This window comes from Thalassophryne amazonica, chromosome 3 (genome assembly GCF_902500255.1).
Source record: "Thalassophryne amazonica chromosome 3, fThaAma1.1, whole genome shotgun sequence".
Lineage (NCBI taxonomy): Eukaryota > Metazoa > Chordata > Actinopteri > Batrachoidiformes > Batrachoididae > Thalassophryne > Thalassophryne amazonica.
The window spans coordinates 74,594,813-74,621,844 of NC_047105.1; the positions used below are offsets into that span (position 1 = coordinate 74,594,813).

The 27,032-nt window shown below is 42.1% G+C and overlaps 1 pseudogene; it reads right to left on the minus strand.

Moving 5' to 3' along the window:
- Nucleotides 1-3,813: 3,813 nt before the first annotated feature.
- LOC117507053 lies at nucleotides 3,814-27,032 on the minus strand (annotated as a pseudogene).

Genomic DNA, 27,032 nt, shown 5'->3' on the forward strand with positions numbered 1-27,032 from the left:
ATCCGGATATTCCACTGTTAAGGAGATTTTTTTAATGAAAGACGTGCGGACGGATCCGCGCGTCGGGACGCAGCCCACGCACTGCGGCGGCACAGGAAAAACACCTCCGTGTTGATAACCATTTGTAAAATCCAGGCGGCTTTTGATGGCTTTCAGTGGAGTGAGTATATGAGAAATTGTTTAACAGGCAGGACATGTTCCAACTTGTCCTTAAGGCTTTCAACAGAGGTGTTTTTTCCTGTGGCGGCGTCGCGGCGGCTGCGTCCCGACGCGCGGACCCGTCCGCGTGTCTTTCATTAAAAAAATCTCCTTTAACAGTGGAATATCCGGATAAAATGCTGAAACCGACTTCTTCTGAAACTTCTCTGTTCTCTCACGACGTCCTGGATCAATAGAACCTGAAATGTGGAGGTTTTCAGCTTGAACAGGCTGACGACGTGGCTGAGAGCGCTGAGCGACATCTCGCACCGTGGGAAGTCCTTAAAGCGACAGAATCACCTCAAAATCTCTCATCAGCCGTTAAAATTTTCACTGAAAACCAGCTTAATTTTTCGAACCGTGTCCACTTCGATGTGTCTCACAGGTTTAGAAAAAATTTTGATCAAACAAAGCGCCAGTCTCTCAGCAACTTCTCAGACAAAGGAATTCCGACAAAGGGCTGGACGACTCCTCCCACAAGGAGTGCTCACAGGCGAATGACGTCACCGACAGGCGTGGAAAAACTCACGCATGCGCACGAGGGTTCAAGCATGTCTGACGTAAAAACATTTGAATGAAATCCATATAGTTCTTGAAAAAAAAAAAGGACCGTTACTTTATTGACAGCCCTCGTACCATTCAACGCCTCATTGAATGGTATGTTCCAACATAAAATTATAATAATAAAAGAAAGAGAAATACAATATGAACATACTGTGCAGGGGAGAGGTAGAAGCCAAAGAGGCTTATCAAAGACCCACTCCCCCCCCAAAAAACCCCCCCAACAAATATCACAACGATGAACAAAAGAATTGTATCAATTCATAAAGTATAAAATGTTTGAATCAGTTAAAACCAGGTAATATATTAACATTATAAATACTCATACAGGAGCTCTGCTTTTAATCCACTTTTATATCTCTATAAGGTGATGGGTGGATTTAGAAGATGTACTGTTTTATTCCAAGATTTAACACCATGATATCTAATGTGACGCTGATAAGTCGTTCTATGCAAAAATAAATGCAAATATGAAGTCTGCCTTGTCGGATAATTATAAATTTGATGGTTATGCACAAAATAATTTAATAAAAACAGGCCAACTAATATCATGAAGAGCTCTGAAGACAAATATACAGGTCAGGAAAATATTTATATGATAGATATTTAAGAGCTGCAATTTAAAAAACAAAGGTGCACTTTGAGCGCTAGGTTTCGAAAAAGTAGGTATTCGAACAAATTTTTTCAGTAAAAGAAAAATTTTGTTTATGTAAGCTGCAAAGGTGCTTCTCCATACAATATTGCAATAAGTTAAATAAGGATAAACTAAACTGTATTATAATGTTAAAAGACATTTGTAATGTACTAAATATCTTATTTTGCTTTTGATTCCTACTGACTTATTTTTTTTTTTTTACAAACGTTCAATATGTTCTTTCCAACACAATTTGTCATCCATCCATACACCCAAAAAACATGTAGAAGAGACCCTTGATATTTCTTTCTTTCTATGTAAATTTTAATTTGATCATGCTCTCTCTCTCTCTCTCTCTCTCCTCTCTCTCTCTCCTGGAAGAGTTACAGGACTTGGCTGGAGATAGGGAAGTGCAGGTTGAGCTGCTTGGTCTTCTGCCACCGTGACCCAGATAAGTGGCAGAAAATGAATGAATATTATAGGATGAATATTAATGTACAAGTAAGATTTGCTACATGCAAAAGATGGAATTGAACCCAAGCATCATTATATACAGGATGTATTGTTTTTATTTTATTTTTTTTTTCCTGCTGGATTCAGAAAACAAGTATTTTGGGTTCATATTGAAGCTACAGTGTGTAGAATTTAGGGGTGTTTATAAAAAGAAATGATATATAACATTAACCATCTGTTCATTAGTGTACATTTCCTCCAAGAATGAATCAGCAGGTTTTCATAAGCTTATAATAAGCGCTTCAGTCCTACATGGGAACGAGCAGCCTCATGAAGGCCAACATGATACATCCCCATGTTGATACGGTACCCAGAAGGGACATGCTTGATGGACATCTTTCTCATTTTGCAGCATAATGAGGAAAAAAGAAGAGGTATTATGGTTGCTCTTTTGTACACAGTCTACTGATTCCTATTGCAGGCTCATCACTCACTCACTCATCTTCAACCGCTTACGCAAATTAATGGCTGGAGGGTGGGGGGATGCTGGAGCCTATTCCAGCAGTCATAGGGCATGAAGCTGGGTACACCCTGGACAGGACACCAGTCTGTAGCAGGGCCACATAGACAAACACACACATTCACACCTGCACGTTAGGCATGTGAATCTCATCACTGACGATTCGATACGTATCTCGATACACTACCAGCGATACCATACATATAGCGATACATGACCATACTATGCAATACGATTCACTCTCCTGTTCCTGACTTGATGGCTATTCAATTCCTCACAATTCAATGCAGTTTGGTGCGATGTGATGCAATTCAACATGATGCAAAGAAATTTTACTACAAATTTAAATAGAAAATAAGAAGCTGCAATTCAGTATGGTACTATGATATTATTCTTCTGATTCTACCAGAGGTAGAGGATTTGTTTTACAACTTAAAAGCAGCAAATTTACCAGATTGCAACCACTGACTCCACCAGGTGATTTCACTGATTATCACTTTGAGCAGATGGAATCAGTTAATCAGTGAAATCACCTGGTGGAGTCAGTGGTTGCAAAGAAAACCTGCACCCTCTTGGCCCTTTCTGGAACAAGTTGCCCACCCCTGACCTAATGTGCATGTCTTTGGATGTGGGAGGAAGCCAGAGCACCCGGAGGAAACCTCACGTAAACACAGGGAGAACATGCAAACACCGCACATAAAGGCCACAGGTGGGAATGGACCTTCTTGCTGTGTGGTAACAGTGCTAACCACTAATCCACCGTGCCACCCCTATTGCAGGCTAATGAGTTTAACTGCAGAGTTTCAGACGTTATCACAAGAAGGCAGGAGAGCATGAATTGCCATTTGTACACAAAAAAAATGAAAAAATATAGAGACCACCAATGGCAGAATACAATCCGCAACCACACCATTAGATGGCAGTGAATCCTACACACTGTAGCTTTAAAAAGTTATGAATGGTAATCATGTTTGCATGGGTAAGAAACGTGCATGCCTACACTTCACCTTCACACACCGTAAGACTCATTTTGTGGAACGCTCCAAAAATATTTACTCCAGTATGTTTCTTGCAAACCTTCCAGTAATGTGGTTTTCCTCTTGTGCTGCCTGGCTGCACGTCCAGAGTTTCTACATGTTCTGAGCCCAAGTTAAGCCACAGCACAAAGTGTCTTTTCATCCTCATATTTTCACATTGCAGAGTTGAATCTGCGTTTATAGTTTGACACAGTAACTGATCTGAATGTGCTTGAATCTATACATATCACACATTCAAACATCACACGGTGCTTATCTTAATCACACGTCCCTTAATGACCCTCAGACCTGGAGCCTGATTGGCTGATTGCTTCTGTTGCTAGGTTACAGATCTCTATTATACTGTGGCAATGCCGATAAGAGAAGCAGATTAATAAGAATGCAAATTAAAAAAGAAAAAGACACAAGGAAATGCTATATTGTTATTTAATAATGGTACTCTGTGATATACAATAAAACATTTACAAAATATTCACAAGGTGATGGAGTCATTTGACAGTATGTTCATTTCAGTTACACAGCTTGAAATAAAAAGTTTATATTCAGCAGTGGTTCAAATGCTGCGTTGCTTTAGCAGTCCATACAGCATTCTATTCATGTTTTGTTAAATGTATAGACTTCATAAAATATTTCAGTATTAATTTCATTTATACTGTATATCCAAGCATCTGTAATCTAACAAGTTAGTTAAAAAAAAAAAAAAAGATATTTACAAAACATAACACCATCATGTGTAAGCCGTCAGATGTGGTCGAAAATGACCAATAATTTCTCCCTGATTACAGCAAAACAATTCACATACTTGTTTTCTAAATAATCACAAATGGATGATTTACATAAAGGTGTCCAACATTATTATGACATATTCTGAAAGTCATTACCAAAGGACACACAAAAGCCCTCCTCCTGACTGCGTTATACGTTTCTATTGCTAAATACAGATATGAGGATTGTGGATACACGGAAAGTGCCTTTTATACTGATAGCATGAAGTACAAATGAGTTTTTTCTGGGTAAACGTATGTGCTTCAGAGTTCAGAGGACATCTGGTGAGGCAGACAACCGGCTCGCTATCTTCGTTTTGGTCTTTAACAGTGAGAACAGCTTGTAGGAGGGAGAGGGCATCACTTTGTACGAAAATGATTTGATGTTTAGGTACTTGAGGAAGAATGGGGTCCTGTTTAAAAGTTTTTTTTTTTTTTAAGAAATCCTGGAAGTAGCTGGGGAGAGGGAGATGGGTTTGGCTTAAGGAGCCTCCACCTACTGCTGTACCTGCATCCTTCACTGAGATTTTTTTTCCCCTTTCAGTCTGCTTCACAACGTCACACAGCTCCGACAATAAGTTGCCATCACGCGGAGGCCAGCGACTGCACCAAACAAGTCATGCACAGGTGAGCGAGAAGGGTCTCTGAAGCAGATAGCTTCGTGAGCTGCTGCTCTCGGGCTGGTTCAGGGGTCGATGCGGAACGCTAGCAGCTTATCAGAGTGCTGGTTGTTGAGGGTGCGCAGGTCTGGCAGACGAAGCAACAACTTGGGGAAGAGAGTGCTGTCGCCCGGGCGACGATGGTTGATAAGAGAGCGCAGAGCTTTGATTAGATTCTCCTGCAGCTGCTCCACGGCTCCAACTTCCACTATGCCAGAGCAGTCTGAGACAAACAAAAAAGAAGCTAAAAGTTAGGAACTATGCGTGTACGTATACATTGTGTGTGTGTTTGAAGATTAGTCGTACCTGCAGATACCAGGACCACAGCCATAAACAGCGCCATCTCATCTGGCTCCAGACCCAAAGACCCCAACTTGTCACTGAAGTCAAACATGGCGTCCAGTAAGGAGCCCATGCCGAGAGCCCTGAGGGACGCCAGCGAGTACGTCTGCCCGTTGAGGAAAGTCAACGTCCTCTCTTGGGGTCAAACATTGAGCAGAACCTCACCATCAGAACCTATGAGTAAAGAAAGTCCAGTCAGCATCACAGGATACTTCCAGGAAAGAGAAAGTAGTACTACATGTTGACACTATTACTGTGAAAGCAAGCATATTTGTATGTTTCTCCTCCATTATTGTGACTGTGGCATGTTTGTAAGTCTTGTGTGGAGGAATGTGACACTCATTGCTTTGAAAAGTTCAAATTTCTTTAAATTTGACCACACTCACAATTATGCGTGCAGTCAGACAGCAACAGTCACCACAATGGAAAAGAAGCTAATGCTAATAACACACAATCTGAAGTTCCAGAAGTGTGCAACAACAATTTAGTTTCCTATTGAGACAGAATTAAAAAAAAAAAAAAAAAGCAGAAAGCTGTCAGACTGGTTATTAAAAAATATTTGCTGTAATTAACTGGTGGTTTAATGGAATGTTAGCCTGGGAGTTAACCTCATTTCCCACGGCCATGGGACAAGTGTAGCTGCACATGGGTGTTGGCTTCACATTTCTATGTACTTAAAGGTCAGATTCAACATTTTTCCACCTCAGTTCTGTTTTTAGATGATTTGGGGTTAATCTACACTTAATTAGAATACGAAGACTGTGACAGGCTGACTGTCGATATAATTAATGGCAGGGCAAAAGGTAAAAACATGATAAACTGTTTGTTCTCACCACTGAACAGGCAAAAATGTCACTTGGAGTTTGTGGTAGTGCGGAACAGATCCCCATGGAGGTAAGCATCTTAAAATGACCTACTATAGATTTAGCTGCTTACCTTAGCCTCCAGTCCCTTCAGTGGTACCACCTTGCCAATGAGGACTGCTGTGTTACAGAAAGCCCCTCCCTCAGTCACTCAATCAACTTATCGACTTGTAATGACTCAGTGCAAAGTAGTGCCAATGAATGGGCAGGGGGCTAAGGTAAGCAGCTACCTACATAATAGGTGAATCTGACATTTAGTGAGTGTCAGCTAGTTTCAGTTAAGTGTTTTTAGTGTCATTACATTAATTAGACATTTATCTCATGGTGATGTTTGTCTTAAATCAATATTGCCCCAATTAATTTTGTTTTTTGTCCTGAGTGAAAAGATTAACCCCAAACATCTAAAAAGTCTAACTTCTACTGCTATAATCTCCTCCTCTAATTTAGCCATACAGTAGTGTAGTAGTTAAGGCTGTCAACTCTTAATTAATTGAGTAACATGATTCTTGGTGGAACACGATTTGTTGTTTGTTTTCCATCAGAATGCATATTTGGTGCTTTGCCTGTCCATGACCAATATGTCTCTTTTTCTGAAGTTCCTCCGTTTTACAGTTCAGGCACAAGAACAGGTCTCCATTGTTTCTTGCACATATGGGAAGTATGGTTAGCTTTAAGAAAAAGCATCCATAAAATGGACTGTTTTTCATAGACAGTATAGTTTGAAGTCCAAAGTGCGGCGAATCATATGGTTAATGCTAGCAATGATTGGAGATTAAATTAAAGCAGAAGAAATGTTGCATAGCACCGCGAACAGTTGTGTGGTGGTAAAGATCTGCAGAGTGAGTATACGATCTTGATAATTTGAGCCACAATCTGGACTTTAGTTTAATGTACCTGGAAAGTGCCAGATTTGAGGAGCAGGACTTGATCGTGCTGGCTAAGACTCTGGAAGCCCGGGACGCTCTTAGCGAACTCCACAACTTCTTTAACAGCAGGCGTGAAGCACTGAGAGAAAGACTCCCACACTTCCTGACTGGAGCGACTGGCTGGGGCTACAGGACATGAATTGAGAGGACATGCCTGGAGACAGAGACAGGGACCGACACATTAGCAATATTTATAAAAAGATCCACTTAACACATATAGTCACAAATAAGTTATAAATACTCACTAAGACTTTAGCTCCCCCATTTTGCTTCCAAGGGCAACCATTATGGTTCTGGGAATCACCGGTTGGAAAAGTGTTCTGATTGGTTGGGTAGGGCTGAGACCGACTGACTGGGCATTGGTTCTGGTTGGTGGCGAATGTGTACTTGGCGTTATCAATGTCGGTGGGGTTGTTGTTACTGGATGTGACAGGGCAGTGTGTGGGAACATGATAGCTGGAAGTTATATTGACTGCCCCCATGAGTGGGACTGGAATGGGGCTGGTTGTGCTGAGTCGAAGTGTGAGACCACAACCATTTCTTGTACTGAACTGGCTTGGAAAGAAATAATGCCAAGGTTGCTGTTGCTTGTAGCCCATCTTGGGTGGTTTCTCATCATTGCTCACAAAATTGCCGTGGTAAGACTGACATAGGGAAGCTTCGTTGGACGGGTTCTGTGGACTGCAGGGTGACTCAGCGGGAGGAGATGCCTCTATTTCCATGGAAGCTGATTCATTGAGACTGTTCATGTAACTCTGCATCTCATCCAGCAGCCTCTGTTCTTCTCCCGTTTGGGAATACGGCCAAAACGTACAGCTGAGGAGAAAAATCAGATGAGAGAGCACCCCTTCATTAGCAAATTACTGATATCCCTCACTGTTCCCTGCCTGCACTTATTTGGTGTACAAACAGCTCAAACATAGTCAATAAAATTACATGGTCTAATCTGAATCCTACCCTCTACATGCCCCTTTACTCTGTATGTGGCTCACTAATCCAGTGTCTTCTCTGACTAATCCGACTCCCTCGATGTGGTTACACCACAATATGGGCAAACGCCCTACCATCCCCCAATGCTGCACCTCTACGACAGCCCTATTTATAACACACCTCCCCCAGCCTCTCCGTCTTTGAGTAATGGCTCCTTTTTTCCAGTGGAATTAGGTCACTAGGTCAGTAGCACTGAACATGATGTCATTAGAGAAGTGACAGAGTGACAGAACAGTAGAAAGGTCAAAATGACAAGAAAGATATATGGTGGTACAGGAACTATTCATATCAAGCCAATCCTTTGAAATGTCATACAAGTACCAAAACTGGCACATGTATCCACCTTGGGGTGCCAATTCCTAAAAGAACACCAGGTATACAAAAATGGAAAATAGCCTAGCGCCATTCTCCAAGATGGCCGACATTACCAATATGACAACGTATACATTATAATGACTGACTCTTTTGTGCTTGGCATTAAAAAAATGTTTATTTTGGTGATCACATTGCAATCAGACATTACTCAACCACATGAAAGTGTCAGGTGGAAATGCCCTCAAATACATTTCGGCCGGATTATATCCAATTGGACAAACCAACTCCAGGGACATATTGTGATCACATTTATAACAGCAGTGTAAACAAGTGTTTTCAATCCACAGAGTGCAGGTGTGCATCTCTTCAGGATAACCCTGCAGCTTTCTGTAAATTAAAAAAAGAATAAGCTTTGACAGCGCATACGTGGGCTTTAGCCATAGCTAATGCAGCTGTATAAATCATCATTCTCCTCCGTCTTTGTCTCTAACATTTCAGCTGTTCAAACGAGCTCCTTGCTCCACATCAAAAAGCACCAACTAAAATACCGCAGCTACCACTTTTTTTTTTCCTTTTTGAAATGTGCAAACCAGTCGATGCGTGATGTGACTTGGACATCAGAGCTTAAACAGATTTCACTGTGGTCAGTGGAGACACATTAATGCCAGCTGTAACTGTAATCATCTTAAAATAACAGTGACATACAATCTGGATACAAGACACATTTTAATGACAGGTGGTGCCAGTACATCTCATATCTATTCCACCGCTGTGTCAACTGAGTTAGCTTTATTATTCGCTGTTATGTTCAGTTAGCTTGATGTTCGATTTGACAATCATTTATGTTTGCATTCCATTTTATGTTCAGGTAGCTTCATATTCAGTTAGTTGTAAACTAAGTTAATTTAGTTTTACTTTCAGATGCTGTTAGCTTCAATCGCTTTAGATTCTGTTCATTCTACATTTTTAGCTTTACTGTTGTGTGGGCCGCCAGAAGAGGTGGTACTGCTGGCCCACCACCAGAGGGAGCCCTGCCTGAAGTGCGGGCTTCAGGCAGGAGAGGGTGCTGCCGCCATGGACACAGCCGGGGTTGACAGCTGTCACTCATCAACTCATGACAGCTGTCACCCATCAACTCATGACAGCTGTCACCCATCTCCACTTCATCAATCCACTCCATAAAAGCCGGACGTCATCTCCACCTCGCTGCCGAGATATCATCTACCTGTGAAGGTAATTTTTTCTGCTGACTTAAACTTAAATAATAGTCTGAACTCTTTTGCAGCCGTTTTCCTGTTGTGTGCCTTATCTGCTGGATTGGCGTTTGGTGTGAACAGCGACGGTTACGCTTCACACCCAAACCAGATAAGTGGTTTAACAGGAGCTGCACGAGTGTGGGATTAGAGGTGGAGGTGACTTTCCAGCTTCTGACTGTTTTGTTACTGGGTGTGCACACACCCACATCTCACTGTTTGTGCTCCTCGCCAGCAGTACCAGATCCGACAGTCGGGGACGGTGATCACCTGGGAATTCGGGACTTGGCGGCTCCAGTATTCACCAGGTTGTGGCGGTGGAAATCGTGTGGTTTCGGCTCTTCTCAGGACAGACGTCTTCTATCCTCGAGCCTGCTCACACGTCACCTTTGTGTATTGACTATCAGATTCTGTGATTGTCTGTATAATCGTTGTGCACATTCACAACATTAAATTGTTACCTTTTGGCTCATCTATTGACTGTTCATTTGCGCCCCCTGTTGTGGGTCCGTGTCACTACACTTTCCCCAACATTTACATTCATTTTGTTTTAAATTCATCTTACACTGAATTATCTTAATATTTAGCTCATTTCAAATTCAGTTAACTTTCTCTGCAATTAATTAGATTAAATTACTTTTAGATACAGTTAGCTGACATTCAGATAGCTTAGCTAGCTTTCTGTACAGATACCTTTCTATTCACTTAGTTTTAGGTTCAGTTGGCTTAAAATTCAGTTAGTTTTACACGGAGTTCATTTTAGATTAAGTTAGCATTAGAGTCAGTTAGCTGCATGCTCAGTATAATGCGCGCGTACACACAATTACTTTTAGATTTTGTTAGGTTTAGATTACATTAGTTTTCAGTTAGCTTTACAATGAGGTAGCTATTCATTGAGCTTTATCTTAATTTCTTCGACACCACAGTGTGCAGCAATTGGCACTCATGCCACAGTTGTGGGTTTGATTCTTCCAAAGCTCAGTTCTTTTATGACTCAAATTTGCAAGTTCTCATGTTTATGAAAGTCCCTTCAGCACTCCAGTTCCCTCCCACCATCACAACATGCACATTAGAATCAGTCTCCCAAAAAGGATGGTTGTGGGATTGGCACTGCAGTCACTCCACAGTAAAACCCTAACCCATTCACCCAGTTCATAACCAAATGAGGGTGAAGACTGCACCCTAGACTACACTAAAAATCCCACTTGGTTAACTTTGAAGCTGAAAGAGAATCTGTATTTTTCATATGACCATTGGCTTTTTGTTTTTTTCTGAATAAGTGACCTATACTGCCAAATTCAGTGCTTGTATGAGAATCTGAATAATATTTGAAATGATTTGCCCCGCTACAATCCTTTTGTTTGGTCACATCTCAGGTGACCAAACAAAAGGATTACAGGTAAGAAAATTAGAATCACTGAATTCTCCAATAATATTGGTCCTATCAACGTTCCGTTTTGGTGGCGTTAGTCCTTGACTCATAATGCATAAGCACACCAAATGGCAAATATCAGCTCTCCCCAGTTTGTCCGTGATCTCAGTTATTCACAGGTACGCATACACATACACGGATGCCACTCTACTTAATTTATTGTGGCAAGCCGGGCTGAAAAATGAAAACCAAGCCGGAGCTTTTTGTCATTTCTGCATTCTGCCCCAAGCAGGCACTTTTATTTTTACACACCCACATACAGAGACAGTTGCAAAAGACAAACGTACTACACTTTCCACTCATGGTAACGGCAACATGACACTTAACTAAACTGACTAAACCAACTGAACTGCAAAAACACAATAAATCAGTAACAACACAATAATCATTAACAACACTGTTAAACTAACATTAACCACAATAATAACATTTTAAACCCCAGACTCCCATGGTGTATTGCAGCACAATGTCCGTTGTTCACTGTTGTAAGCTAATATCCCTAATTTCTCAAAAAAAAATTAGTCCTTTCAATTTTCCATTTTTTGCAGTGTTCATCCTTGACCCAAAATACTTCAAATCAGTTTTATTTATATAGCGCCAAATCACAACAAACAGTTGCCCCAAGGCGCTTTGGTATACTTAAGCATACCAGAGGACAAATGTCAGCTCTCCCAACTTTCTCCATGATCAAAGCCATACACATGCATGCACACACACAGAGGCCACTTGGCTATTATAATAGATTATTTGACTTCAAAAATGGAGATGTTTGCCTTTTTTGAAATGATAAATCAGCATGTGACTTTTGCATGCCTGCTTTGTTGTGTGTACTATTGTCTTTTTTGGGGTCAACTAAAAATGTTTGCTCAAGAACATCACATGATTTATTATCACCTAATTTAGCCATATTCCCATAGATAAGACTCCAGCAGAGGGACAATGCAGTAACTCAGATTAACTGGCTCACAGCTGTATATTCTTTTGATCAATAATCAGTAAGACTTGTTTACCACATGGGGTAATCAACAACTCTGTGCTCCAGTTTCCTAAAATAAACATTTGTCACAGTTTCTCCATGACTGATGAGAGACTTCCCTTATGTGATAAATCACAGATTGCTACAAGAAGAGAGGAAATAATCAGGCAAGATTAATTTTTCCTCAACATTAACTACAGATAAGGACTGCACGGTAGCTTAGTGGTTAACACTGCCTAACAGCGAGAAGGTTGTGGGTTTGATTCCCACCCGTGGCCTTTCTGTGTGGAGTTTGCATGTTCTCCCCAAGTTTGTGTGACTTCTCTCCGGGTGCTCTGGCTTCCTCCCACATCCAAAGACATGCGGGTTAGGTGAACTGGAACTTTAAATTGTCCATAGATGTGCGTGCAAGTGCGAATGTGTTTACTTGTCTATATGTGGTCCTGCGACAAACTAGCGTCCTGTCCAGGATGTACCCTGCCTTGCGCTTTATGATTGCTGGGATAGGCTCCAGCTCCCCGCAACCCTTAATTGGACTAAGCGGGTGAAGATGAGTGTGTGTGTGTAAAGATACAGATAAGGATGGAGTCTTCTGTCCATACTCTGTGTACATTATGTTAATATTTGCATAATATTTGCACACATTGTGTTAATATTTGCATAAGGTCTGAGGTTTGAATCCACCTGTGCCCATTTCTTTTCTGTGTTGAGTTTGCATGTTCTCTCCATGTCTGTGGAGGGTTTCCTCTGGGGTCTCTGGTTTCTAGCCATCATTTAAAAAAATAATATCTTTATTAGGTTTGTACTCTTTACAGACCTAGTGACTAGGGCAGTGTGTGAAGATCTGGAGTTGGTCCCTGGGTGCCACTCAGTGACTGCCCACTGCTCCTACTGTAAACAGACGGTTTAAAAAAAGTCTGCAGTGATGATGGGTTAAATATATAGAGACACAATTTCCCCAGAGGAGATTAATTAATAAAATTTATTATACATCTGATTGAAATCCTTTGTTCTGATTGGCTGATTTGCATGTAATAATTGCAATACTTTTCACGATAAATCATCTAAAGTTAACAAAAGCCACATTACTGACTGATTCTACACCATTTCGGGCAACATTGTGAGATTGCGGACCGATTTTGTCATAACGGGGCAACAATGCTTCGCGCCTGCACAGGGGTGATGCATCGCAGACGACATCATGGCGGAGAGCAGAAGGTTTGCGTCCGTGGATACTGATGGGGTAATGACTTAGTAAATTTTTCACACAATTGTAAAGATAAATTTATTAACTACACAGATGTATAGTAAAACAAATGGTGACTGGTTTATCGGGCAGAATAATGGAATGTCCCTCCAACACCAGTCACTATTTGTATAATAAATTATTGTTATTGTGTCCATTTCAGAACACTTATGAATACAGATGAAACACAGTAGCACCACTGATAATCATAGGGGCAGTGCAGGCAAAAGTCCAAGTGGCACACTACCCAATGCAAAAGGGCACAAAGAAGACCATCATAATGGTGGAATATTTTAAGGAGAGTTTTTTTTAATACATATATATAATTTTGTTGTATTTTATGGCTGCAGAGACCACTTCCGTCTACACCGCTGCTTATGCTTTTTCTGTTTTGCAGTACATCTTCTATAGCCACCATGTTTGAAGTTGTCAGTAACTTTGAAGAGGATTTGCAGTGCCCTCTGGTGGATGGTTTTCTCAATATCCTTATCCTTGCCAATATAAAGGACATATGGAAATATGTAGACAGTGACACTATTTGAAATGTGTAGATAGATTTATGCACATAAGTGAGCAAAAATGGGCCTTTACACTCAAGCTGTCATGAAGATATCTTGACATTTGCACCACTGATTCATCCTTTGATTAAAAGCAATGCATGACCCCCCCCCCCACTTTATTATTTTTTTTGTTTGTTTGTTGCCAATTCACAACCTCTAATTCTTGATTAATCCATAGTGACATAAAATAAACTAACCCCTTTCAGTATTGGACACTGCATATCTGAGTGTTTGTGCTTAGACACTTCTCTCACCATCTCTGGACATGCCCACAGAGAGACACTTCTTAAAGCGGCAGTGTTGGCAGCGGTTTCTGTTCATGCGCATGATCAGGCAATTTTCATTCTTCACACACATCTTGTAGTGGATATTTTGCTGAATACTGCGTCTGAAGAAACCCTGGAGAAGACATGAAAAAACATACGAGGTCTGTTAGAAAAGTATCCGACCTTTTTATTTTTCCTCAAAAACCTGATGGATTTGAATCACATGTGCTTGCATGAGCCAACCTTGAACCTTCATGCGCATGTGTGAGTTTTTTCACGCCTGTCGATTGCATCATTTGCTTGCAAGCAGCCTTTGTGTGAGGATGGGTGGAGTCTCTCGTCGTTTTTTTCTTTGCAAGGAAATGGCGGAACGACTGGAGCAGCGCGACTGCATCAAATTTTGCCAGGAACTGGGCGACAGCCAGGTGGAAACCATTCGGATTATTCAGACGGCTTTCGGTGACGATCCTCTGGGCATTACACAGATTAAGGGGCGGTACAACAGTAAAGAGATTAGCAAGGAAGAAGTGAGGGCTGCTATGAAGAGGATGAAGAGTGGAAAGGCAGTTGGTCCAGATGACATTCCAATGGAGGCATGGAAATGTCTAGGAGAGATGGCAGTAGAGTTTCTAACCAGATTGTTTAATAAAATCTTGGAAAGTGAGAGGATACCTGAGGAGTGGAGACGAAGTGTGCTGGTTCCTATTTTCAAGAACAAGGGTGATGTGCAGAGCTGCAGTAACTACAGAGGCATAAAACTGATCAGCCACAGCATGAAGTTATGGGAAAGAGTAGTAGAAGCTAGGCTTAGAAAACAGGTGAAGATCTGTGAGCAGCAATATGGTTTCATGCCGAGAAAGAGCACTACAGATGCAATGTTTGCTCTGAGAATACTGTTAGAAAAGTACAGAGAAGGACAGAAAGAGTTACATTGTGTGTTTGTGGACTTAGAAAAAGCTTATGATAGGGTGCCAAGAGAAGAGTTGTGGTAAGGTATGAGGAAGTCTGGAGTGGCAGTGGCATGTTAGGGTAGTGCAGGACATGTACAAGAATAGTGTGACAGCGGTGAGATGCACAGTCGGAATGACAGACTCATTCAAGGTGGAGTGGGATTACACCAAGGATCATCTCTGAGTCCTTTCTTGTTTGCAGTGGTGATGGACAGGTTGACAGATGAGATCAGACAGGAGTCCCCATGGACTATGATGTTTGCAGATGACATTGTGATCTGTAGTGAGAGTAGAGAGCAAGTTGAGTCTAGTCTGGAGAAGTGGAGATATGCTTTGGAGAGAAGGGGAATGAAGTCAGAAGCAAGACTGAGTACATGTGTGTGAATGAGAGGGAGCCCAGTGGAATAGTGCAGTTACAAGGAGTAGAAGTGGTGAAAGTAGATGAGTTTAAATATTTGGGGTCAACTGTTCAAAGTAATGGAGAGTGTGGTAGAAAGGTGAAGAAGAGAGTGCAGGCAGGGTGGAGTGGGTGGAGAAAGGTGGCAGGAGTGATTTGTGACCGAAGAATATCAGCAAGAGTGAAGGGGAAAGTTTACAAAACAGTAGTGAGACCAGCTATGTTGTATGGTTTAGAGACAGTGGCACTAACAAAAAGACAGGAGGCAGAGCTGGAGGTGGCAGAGCTGAAGATGTTGAGATTCTCTTTGGGAGTGACAAGAATGGACAAGATTAGGAATGAACATATCAGAGGGACAGCTCAGGTGGGACGGTTTGGAGACAAAGTCAGAGAGGCGAGATTGAGATGGTTTGGACATGTGCAGAGGAGGGACCCAGGGTATATAGGGAGAAGGATGCTGAGGATGGAGCCACCAGGCAGGAGGAGAAGAGGGAGACCAAAGAGGAGGTTCATGGATGTGCTGAGAGAGGACATGCAGGTGTTTGGTGTGACAGAGGAAGATACAGAGGACAGGGTGAGATGGAAACGACTGATCTGCTGTGGCGACCCCTAACGGGAACAGCCGAAAGACAAAGAAGAAGAAGGGGTGGTACAACCGGTTTAAAGACGTCCGCACAACGGTGGAGAGCGCGCTGCGCTCCGATCGGCATCAACACGCTAAAATGACCAGATCATTTCCAAAGTGAACTCTGTGGTGATGTGGGACCGTCATGTGATTATCCGAGAAATTGCGGAAGAGGTGGACATCAGCACTTTTTCGGCACATTCCACTGTGACAGAAGATTTTGCCATGAAAAGAGTTGCAGCGAAATTCATGGGCACGAAGCTGATGGCGCAGCAAAAGCGCCTTCGTGTTGAAGTCTCACAGGACATGTTGTAACATGTCCAGCTCGTTAACCATTCAGAAGATTCAGACGGCTTTTGGTGGCTTTTCAGTCGTGTAACTATCTGAGAAATTGTGGACGAGATGGGCATGTTACAACATGTCCTGTGAGACTTCATCACGGAGGCGCTGTTGCTGCGCCATCAGCTTTGTGCCCATGAATTTCGCTGCCACTCTTTTCATGGCAAAATCTTCTGTCTCAGTGGAATGTGCCGAAAACGTGCCGATGTCCACCTCTTCCGCAATTTCTCAGATAGTTACACAACGGTCCCACATCACCACAGCGTTCACTTTGGAAATGATCTGGTCATTTCAGCATGTTGATGGCTGCCCGGAGCGCGGCGCGCTCTCCACCGTTGTGCGGCCATCTTTAAACCGGTTGTACCGCTCCTTAATCTGTGTGATGCCCAGAGGATCGTTACCGAAAGCCGTTTGAATCATCCGAATGGTTTCCACCTGGCTGTCGCACAGTTTCTGGCAAAATTTGATGCAGTTGCGCTGCTCCAGTCGTTCCGCCATTTCCTTGCAAAGAAAAAAACGACAAGAGACTCCACCCATCCTCACAAAAAGGCTGCTTGCAAGCAAATGATGCAATCGACAGGCATGAAAAAACTCACGCATGCGCACGAAGGTTCAAGGTTGGCTCATGCAAGCACACGTGATTCAAATCCATCAGGTTTTTCTAACAGACCTTGTATGTGGGTACTACATGAAAGAATAAAACAAAAGGTTATGGCGTGCTGTGGTCTTTGTTAGGTCTCACCTTGCAGCCTTCGCATGCATGCACGCCATAATGAAACCCAGATGCAATGTCACCGCACACCTTACACAGGAGCACCATTCCTCCGGTCTCTGTAAAACAGACAAACATCCAACATCAGACAGGGAAACGCAGTCACCAGAGGCTGAAGGGAAGGCGTGCACAGAAAGTCCACTTACTGGTGAAGGTGCCTGTAAAACCACAAGGTCTTTTGGCCACTGTGGGGTGGTTATAGGCTGCACTTGATGCTGTTGTAATTTGGGTCACTGGGACATTGTTTACTTCAGGAAACCGGAAGACCATTTTTGGGGAAGAACTTCCTCCGAGTTGTTCCCCTCTTTGCTTCAGAGGCCCAATCTCCTGAAAAGAGGCACCCTCTGGGGATGAAGGCTGAGAGTGGGAGGAGGGCGACTGGGTCTGGTATCCACTCGAAGGGCTGCCAGGACTCGGGCAGGCACTGCTGGATGAACCCGCGTATAAGATAACACCTCCTACAAGAGGAAAAATTACACACCTCACTGAGCTGCAGCTGCGCAGGTGTGAGTTCACGTGCACGGTGTGAGTGGGAGTGCAAGGGCTGAACAATGCTTTTTGATACAGACTTTCACAAACACTCAGAAAACCAACACCATCTTGGGACAAAAGTAATTTGATCTGATGCACAACTGAACAGTGACGCTCATCTTCAGATCGACTTAGCTGTGTAGAGTTCGTGTGGTTCAGATCTGGATTTGAACAGGTGCTATTTTTTTCCTTGCCACCCAAAAAAAAAAAAAAAAAAACCCCACTGAGCACAAACTTCCTGCAAAACTCCTTTGACATCTTAAAAGCCTACTGGAGAATTTTTTGTGCATTCATAACATTCCTATGCTTTGGATAAAGCCGTAATCTGTAAATTCAGACAGAACTAGAAGCACTCGGAGAGTGCAAACCTCCGCCAAGTCCATAGGGTCACTGACGTCACATGGAATACCCTTTGGCAAAGAGACTTATTCCATGTAGTTTCATGCATCTACCGTCATGTTTCAGATTCAGCGGTTAACCCTCTGGGGTCCGAGGGCATTTTTTGGACAGTTCACTCGACTGGCATAAATGTTTTATTATTGCGGTTAACAGCTCTCCCTTCATCCCACAATCAAGTTTTATGTCTTTTTTTTTTCAGGACAACCTGTACTTTCAAAATATATATGCTATAGTTGGGTTTTATAAGTGTAATAAAGGTTTACAATCAGAAATAAGAAAGGAAAAAGTAAAGCGGCAAAATAATTTTCCACACTCATTTATTCAAAACACACAGCAAACTATAATAAACTAGCAACACATTACTCCTAAAAACAATCTTTGGTGTGTCATGTGAGGTGAATCTGCCCTACGATTGGATTTTGGAATCCATGTGACGGTGAACCAATTTCGATTGGACACTCACATTGTGCACGTCATCACACAGCTTCTATGAGGAGTACAAAGATGGTGGACGGTGGGTCGAAGTCTGCGGAGTTAACTTTTTAGCAAAAAAAAAGTAAGTTTCTATCTCATATCATTAAAAAGTTATTTATAATTAGTAAAGCTTGGGCTTAGCCGTTGTATATGACGGCGTCGGCCTCAGAGGGTTAAACCCTTAGATCTTCAGCAAATGTATTTATAAATCAATCAATCAATTTTTTTATATAGCGCCAAATCACAACAAACAGTTGCCCCAAGGCGCTTTATATGTAAGGCAAGGCCATACAATAATTATGTAAAACCCCAACGGTCAAAACGACCCCCTGTGAGCAAGCACTTGGCTACAGTGGGAAGGAAAAACTCCCTTTTAACAGGAAGAAACCTCCAGCAGAACCAGGCTCAGGGAGGGGCAGTCTTTCTGCTGGACTGGTTGGGGCTGAGGGAGAGAACCAGGAAAAAGACATGCTGTGGAGGGGAGCAGAGATCGATCACTAATGATTAAATGCAGAGTGGTGCATACAGAGCAAAAAGAGAAAGAAACAGTGCATCATGGGAACCCCCCAGCAGTCTACGTCTATAGCAGCATAACTAAGGGATGGTTCAGGGTCACCTGATCCAGCCCTAACTATAAAGCTTTAGCAAAAAGGAAAGTTTTAAGCCTAATCTTAAAAGTAGAGAGGGTGTCTGTCTCCCTGATCTGAATTGGAGCTGGTTCCACAGGAGAGGAGCCTGAAAGCTGAAGGCTCTGCCTCCCATTCTACTCTTACAAACCCTAGGAACTACAAGTAAGCCTGCAGTCTGAGAGCGAAGCGCTCTATTGGGTGATATGGTACTACGAGGTCCTAAGATAAGATGGGACCTGATTATTCAAAACCTTATAAGTAAGAAGAAGAATTTTAAATTCTATGCTAGAATTAACAGGAAGCCAATGAGAGAGGCCAATATGGGTGAGATATGCTCTCTCCTTCTCTTCATAAAGAGAAACTGCATGAACTACACAAGCTTTTTTATTTTCTAATAGGTTTATTCAATGAGGAGAAACAAATGCTAAATTATTGTGTCGTAACTTAATTTTTGTTCAGCCTTTGTGACCCGTCTCATGAAGTCAGATGATAAAATGTTGAAATTGGCCCTATCTGCAATGATAAAGAATCCTTAAAAAATACTGGATCTGGATCGTGTTCCGGATCATTACCAAAATTTAATGACTTCTAAGTTAGGCCAAGATACACCCCTGGTAAAAAATTTCATTGAAATCCATCGAGGATTTTTTGAGTAATTCTGCTAACAAACCAACCAACCAACAAATGGACGTGAACGAAAACATAACCTCCTTGGCGGAGGTAAAAATGAATCGAGTCCATCCCCTCCAAGTTGTTAAGACAATAACTCAAAAACAATGAATACTAACACTTTGTAACTCCCAAAAGTAAAGGGCATATAATGAGGATAGTGATTAAAATGTAGTTACATTTAATGTATCAAAAAAATGCAAAAAGCCTGTTTTGCTTATGTAACATACACCAAATGGGATTAATAATGTATAAATTGGATGAATAGATTAAAGAATGAAATAGTAAAGTGACATATGCCACACACACGCCCTTATGTCAGAGATGGAGAAATTCCCCTCGACTGTAAATGGAGATTAGCAATGCATAGCCCAGAAAAACATGCTCTTTCTTTGACGCAGAATGCAAAACAAAAAACCTCCATTGCCACATTTTCAATTTTTTTGTTTTTGTTTTTTCAGTTGGGGGGGTTGTTATCTTTTTGAGGACAACTGGTTGTTGAAATGTACAAACAAAAATTATGAACCTTATATAACATTAAAGTCACTCTGAATGCACCAATCAGAACTCTTTTTTAGGTGAGCCTTTCTTTAAGACAGTAAATCCACTGTATGGGAAAACGACAAAGAAAACATCATATGACAGTAAGTCCGTGAGTGGCACAGCGAGTCCATAACCTCCTACACAAGCCAAATGGCTCGTCTGTACACTCGAGTCATGTCACAATAATTCACAAATGTACCATTAGCCAACGCACAGCATTCATGAAGTCGCCCTGCAGTGTGTTCTTTCCCTGCAAGATGAAAGGCAGCGCCTCACGTGCAGGCTGAGCCAGCCAGCACCATTGTATCTCCTCTCCCTCCTCCCTTCTCGTCTATCCTCCTCCCTCCACTGCCTCCTCCTCTCTCCCTCCTGTGGCTTCGGGCCCGCAGACCCATCTATCTGCCAGCCACCTGACCGTGTGCTCACATGGACTCTTGACACAGTTCCCGCCCGACTCACAAGGCTCTTTGCGCAGTCCCGTGTAGATAACAGCAGGCAGCAGAACAATAATAAGTAGAGTGGGTAGATCACATTTGGAAGGGAGAAGAAGGGCTTTAATGCTGTGGCTACGCGGCGGTGGGGGGAAGAGAGCACGAGCAGGGGTGCTGTGACCTAAAGTGACTGCATTCCACAGGGGTCACTGTAAACTGCAAATATGTCATGTTTCTGACGTTACATCGAGCACACTGACATGAAAATGTAGAGTACACCAGCACCAGAGGTCTGATTATAATGCACTTTATCTGTAGGTCACAGGTTGTGCTCCTCCTCCTCTCTGTCATTAGATGACAGTGGGAAGTGATCCAATGACCTTGTCATATGAAACAATCTCGCATGTGAAGAATGTGATTGGGTGCGTGTGCAGAGTAGCTCCAAGAGTCTGCAGGTTTTCAGTCCAGCTGACCTCCACAGCAGGTGATCAGCCACTTTGAGATGATGGTACTCAGTGTAAAGGCTCAACTGAGACTCAGATTCTGTACTCGTGTGTGTCACTGTGCTTTTACTGATGAAAACAGTTATATTATGAACCATTATGTGCGCAGCCTGTGCAAGGCCTCAAAAGACATAATAGGACAAATTATTGCAGGTAGGTTAGGTTAGTCTAATTTCAGCAGCATTATTATCTAAAAAAAAAAAGCAAACAACAACAACAAAAAACACTATCCACTTGAATTTTCTACAGTCATCCTGCGTCCAATTCCTCTCAAGGACCTCAAATCATTTGCAATAAAGCCTCCCTCTGCTCGTGGGCCTGCTCTCCTTGAGAGCGCACGTGCTGCCTTTCTGTTTAGCTCTCTGTAAGTCCACAGCTCACACGTGTCAGTGCTGAATGTGAGATCAGACTGTGCCAGCACCAGTATCACACATACTCCACAAATACACCCACGTGCACAAGAGAAAATGTGCATATCTGAAAGCTAAACATCAAGGAGGCGTGTGCATAACTGTCAGAAACCCACACCTACTGCCACACCCCCCTTCATACACCCTCTACATACTCATCTACAGCTGCCACACTCTGCCCTCTGTAACAGTTTCGTAACACTGACTTTGGCAAATATCCAAGTTGAACCCCTGTCATCCCTGCACATGGTTTCAACATGTGGCCTGAGGCATACGTTGTAGGGCCATAAGAACCACAGAATAAACAAAACACTCCTATGAGCCTCCCCAACTTCCTCCTTTGTGTTCTCCCACCGTCAGCAAGTGTACAAACTCCACATTGGTGCTATGTCAGGAAGGAGACACTCCTTAGTTTGTCTTCTTCAGGTGAACATTTACCAAGGTGCGTGGGCAATGTGCTTTATGCCATGTGAAACAGCTAATGTTTACTTATGAAGGTTAGTGACCCTACAAGTGATTTGTAATTGCTATGTGGGTGTGGTTCTCGATAGTGGGTCATAAGGTCAAATATAACGCAATGCTAAATACCCTCAGCTATATGAGCATTGTCTTCTTTATAATCTGCAGTTGTTTAATTGGTATCCCAGTGTATCCAAGTGTGTGTATATATATATATATATATATATATATAGATATATAAAAAAATTATACATTTATTGTTATTTACATTAATTATTAAGATCCAACTGTCTTACTTACGATTTGTACATGTTCAATTAAACCCCTCTATCAATTAATCACACAATATTTACATTTATGAGCTTTTGACAAGAGCGGAAGTTAGCAGACGTTAGCTTGCACGCTGATGTCCGCAACAGGTCGTGTAATCAGGGTACAAAAACAGCATTTTCAGTTTTAAAAGTGTTTATTTCTCGCTATCTTTTACTTAATATATGACAAGCAGGTTATATTTGTACACAAACGAAATAGAGTTTGCAGCTAGCTACCAGCCTGTGACATCACCATGCTCACATCCGCGAACTGTCTTGTACATCACTTCAGAGGTGTTATTATTCCAAAAACAGCGTTTTCAGTTTTAGAAGTGTTTATTTCTTACTAGCGTTTAAAGAATATATGAGAAACATGTCATATGAACACATAAATGAAGCAGTTTCATAGTGACCTGCCACTGACATCACGGTGATGCTCTATTCTGATTGGCTGTCAGCCCCGCCACTCAAAGAAAAGAAACAGAACATGAATTTTAACCTCTTAAAATAGGTCAAGGTTAGCCATCTCTGAACTTGTCCAAGGTCTGTGTCCCAAGAATGTTCTCTGTGAATTTGAGGACTGGACTTATGCTGAGCACAGACAGACAGGCGGACAGACGGACGCAAAGTCTTCGCAATACATGGTGGCCATATTTAATGGCCTCATGTAAAAATGTTTTTTCATGCAAATGACATCCATTTTTGTGTGTCAGATGAGAAGAAACAGATTATGGTTGACCTTCGGAAAGCCATCATCCTAACTGAGTTTGGTTTTAATGGGAGTCGGACAACTGTCTGCTCCGCTTTCATACTCGCAAGCACAAAGGCCAGATTCAGGAGTGGAGTCTTAGATCATCCTGTTATTTAACATGCTGTTCAGGACAACCTAATGACGTGAGATGCCTTCCAGGACTTAAACACATTAATGATGGCAATGTTTTCCCCCTGACTCAAGAACTATTTTTAATACATTTTATTTTCCATCATTTTAGACCAAAGCCATCAGGTAACACTAAAGCTTTTAGGTCCGAAGTGTACAATGTACAGGTTTTACTGGAAGGATTGTCAACCTTTCAAAAGATTACACCAACAATAAAAAAGTGTGTTGCTTGAAATGCCAACGTCCCATTGTCAGACACACATATTTGTTTGTTCAAGTATAAACACACCCACATTCTACAATACGCAGATCAATCTTGGGTGTATAAAGTTAAAATACGCAATGGAAACAGTTTTAGTTTACCACATGATGAACACAGGTGTATCGGGCTAATAACTCAACACCAACACTAAATATTTGGACTATAGCGACAACTAGCTACAACATTGCTGTGAGGGCAGGATGGAAAATAACTCTGGACCATACACTCTATGTACACTGGACAAAGCTGCGTGACATCAACCCATAGGATTCTACAGAGATCCAGAACAGCCGATATGAGCCCACGTCTGGGCAGCGCCGCGTTCACAGTGCAGCAGCATGATGAACTCATTAGAACTAAAGGGGGGGAGCGTGATGCTCAGTTTTGTGACAAAACCACCTGAACACGTCTCTGGCTTCAAGATCTGGACAGGCTAGCTAACAGGCTAAGCTTGGTTAAAGGGTGTTTATTAAATCATATTTTGGGTACTGCGTGGTGGTTCTCATAACAATTTGCTTTAGTGTGGACATTAAAAGTTATGAGCCACTGATTTTCTCAATCGTGCAATAACAGATCAGGATACTGACAGCTGCTAAAATGCTAACACCATTAGCATACAACATTATATAAGATGAGAGTTTTACTCAGCATGAATAATGTAGCAGAGATGTGTTAAAAATATCATTTGGGATGTTTAATCGCACAACAAGCCGTATTATTCAAGGTTATTGTAATAAAATACTCCAAATGACAGACAGCCTCCATTACAGCTACCGGTCGCATTGAGCGGCCTCTGAACTAAAGACGCTAAGACTAGAGGTGGGCGGATCGATCCTAATATTGATAATATTGATACCAACACTGGTATTGATATTGAACGATCCTCATGTAAAAAGATCGATATTCAAGCTTTTTTTCCCTCTCGCATGCACTGACTGCTACGCACGCAGATTCATCAAAGTCTACTCTCTGTCTGTAAGAGCAGCGCTGCGCCACACAACATGGAGCAGTGCAACCTTGTATTTGTAGGTTGCTAGCCCTCTACCTCAGGGAAGATTTGTTTGTAAGTAGTTTGTTGAGTGATATGTTTTTTAAGACAAAATGTTGATTGTGATAAAGTATTTTGTTGTCACGTACAATGTTTGGCCAAATTCTATCCTAGGTCTTTTGGATCCCTTGGATCTATGAAGCTTAAATATGAAAAAGTATTGGTATCGATATCGGCGATACTGGGCCTGTATTTACTTGGTACTGGATCAACACCAAAATTCCTGGTATCGCCCACCTCTAGCTAAGACATGCCTAGAAACTCTGGTGAGCACTGTCACTCAAAGCGACCACACCCCAATTTGGACAGAACTTTATGGTATAAAACATCTCAAACTAAGAAGTTAGCAAAAAAGTCACCCCAGTAGAGTTGTCATGAAGGAGGATACTATCTACAGAGAACAGAACTATTTTTTGTAACCAGGCTGTAACATGTTTATTTCTGCTCTTAAGTTGAACATTTTAACATGGACTCCTATGGGAATGTGCTCTGTTTTGGAGCCAGCCCCGAGAAGCCAGTCAAGGAACTATAACTTTTGCTTCTTCCAGAGTCACTTCACGTGAGGCCATCAACACTTCCCGTTTGCTCTGGACTGAAAGTAATAAGTACTTTCAGCTTCTCTGTTTTTCACTCAGGCCGCCACAGCAGATCTGATATGGACCAGCATGTTGATTTGGCACAAATTTTCTACCGGACGCCCTTCTTAACTCAACTCATATGAGATCCAGGATGGGCAGTCATAGGAATAACATCATTACTAAGAGGAACTTGAATAGCCATGGCACCTTAAATCTGTAAAACTCCAGCTAATGAGTCAATTTATCATTCCAGTATCACAAACCACGCAGTCACAGTTCCTGTGTTGCACAGATGAGTGGTTACTAACATTAAAATCAGATAACTGACAATAACTCAGTCAATCTGTCTGACCTACTAACCAAGCGAGCGAAGGAAACCAGGAACACCCGCGCTAACTGGATGAGCACGCGCGCAACCAGAACAAGCGCGAGGGGCGGGGCGCTTTGAATAGCGGCACGTGGGCACTGGAGCGGTGTACACGTGCGGTCAGCCCGCGGGGGAGGAGGTGCGTATTAAAAAAGAACAAAAAAAAAAAAAAGACGCAGGAATTTAAAGTCTTTATTCACTGCGGCTGTGGTTTTTGTTTTATTGTTAGGATTAATTATATTGCTTTAATTAGGAATCGGACTGCGCAGTATACCTCCGGAAATACACGGACCTACACTACAATACTTTTAAAATCTGGTTTTGAAGGTTAGTTTGTGCTGCATTTAGACAGTAATTCATGTTCTGGTAGAACTAGACACAAAAGTACTAGAATTAGAATCACAGACTGTAATTGGGACATTGTAAATTGCTTGGTCTGACTCAGTGCACGTGCTTGGAGGGGGGAAAAAAGCGCACACAGGCTTCTGCATGAAACAAAAAGAAACATCATTCAAACCTGGCAACGTCCAAGAAATGCGTCACTCACTAACTGCTGTGGTTAAGAGGGATTTTAAAAAGGGAACAGAATGTTCAGAGGGCGTTTATTTGTTTACGCGTAAAGAATCGGAAGTAGGCTGCAAAATATCTCCTGAAGGACTTCCCTTTGCAGCTCACTCACTCACTCACAGCCAAAAACCAAAGCTCACAGCAGCACCTGGCAACATGCTGAATCACACACAGCTGATTTCCAAGAAATCCAGACCAGTTTTCTCTCTAAACCAGTGTGACTGTAAACAGGCTGTAATCTTCCACAAACTGAGTGTTTCAACGTATGTGCGCAAAGCAACTGCGCACAATGAACAATGCCGGTAAATCATAACTATCTACAAAGCTTCAAATTGCAATATCGTTACGTACGATAGTCTGTCAAAGATTATTAGTCGTAAATAAAAACGCTTTAAAGCTGACTTACCACCGGGGCTGTTGTCCATGGTGTCGGTAAACGTTCTTTCGTGCGTAATTTGGAGTCTTTCTGTCCTGGATCGTCTGCCTGTGCGCGTCACTGAGGAGTTCCGCTGAGAGACGGACAGAATCAGAGTATATTCCAAAGACTGCACATAAGTGTCAAGAAATAGAAAAGACTGCTGAAAAATAAAAGTTGATTTTTTTTTTTTTTTGGTCAATCCACGCGATTAAAGGCGCGTAAAAAGTGCAGGTTTGTCGGCGGCGTCAGACTGTGTGATGACTGTCGGGCTTCTCCTGATCACACAATCACCATCAAAACATGGCCAGTGTGGAAGTAGTTTAAACACTCCCCACTCATCAATAAGCAACACGCGTCCCAAAATAACCAACACGTTTCCAGGTGCCTGAGAAATGTGACCAGGGTTTTTTTTCTCTTGTCCCTCCCCCCTCCGCCTGTTTGTTGATTTTTATCAGCTCTCTCTCTGTCACGCTCT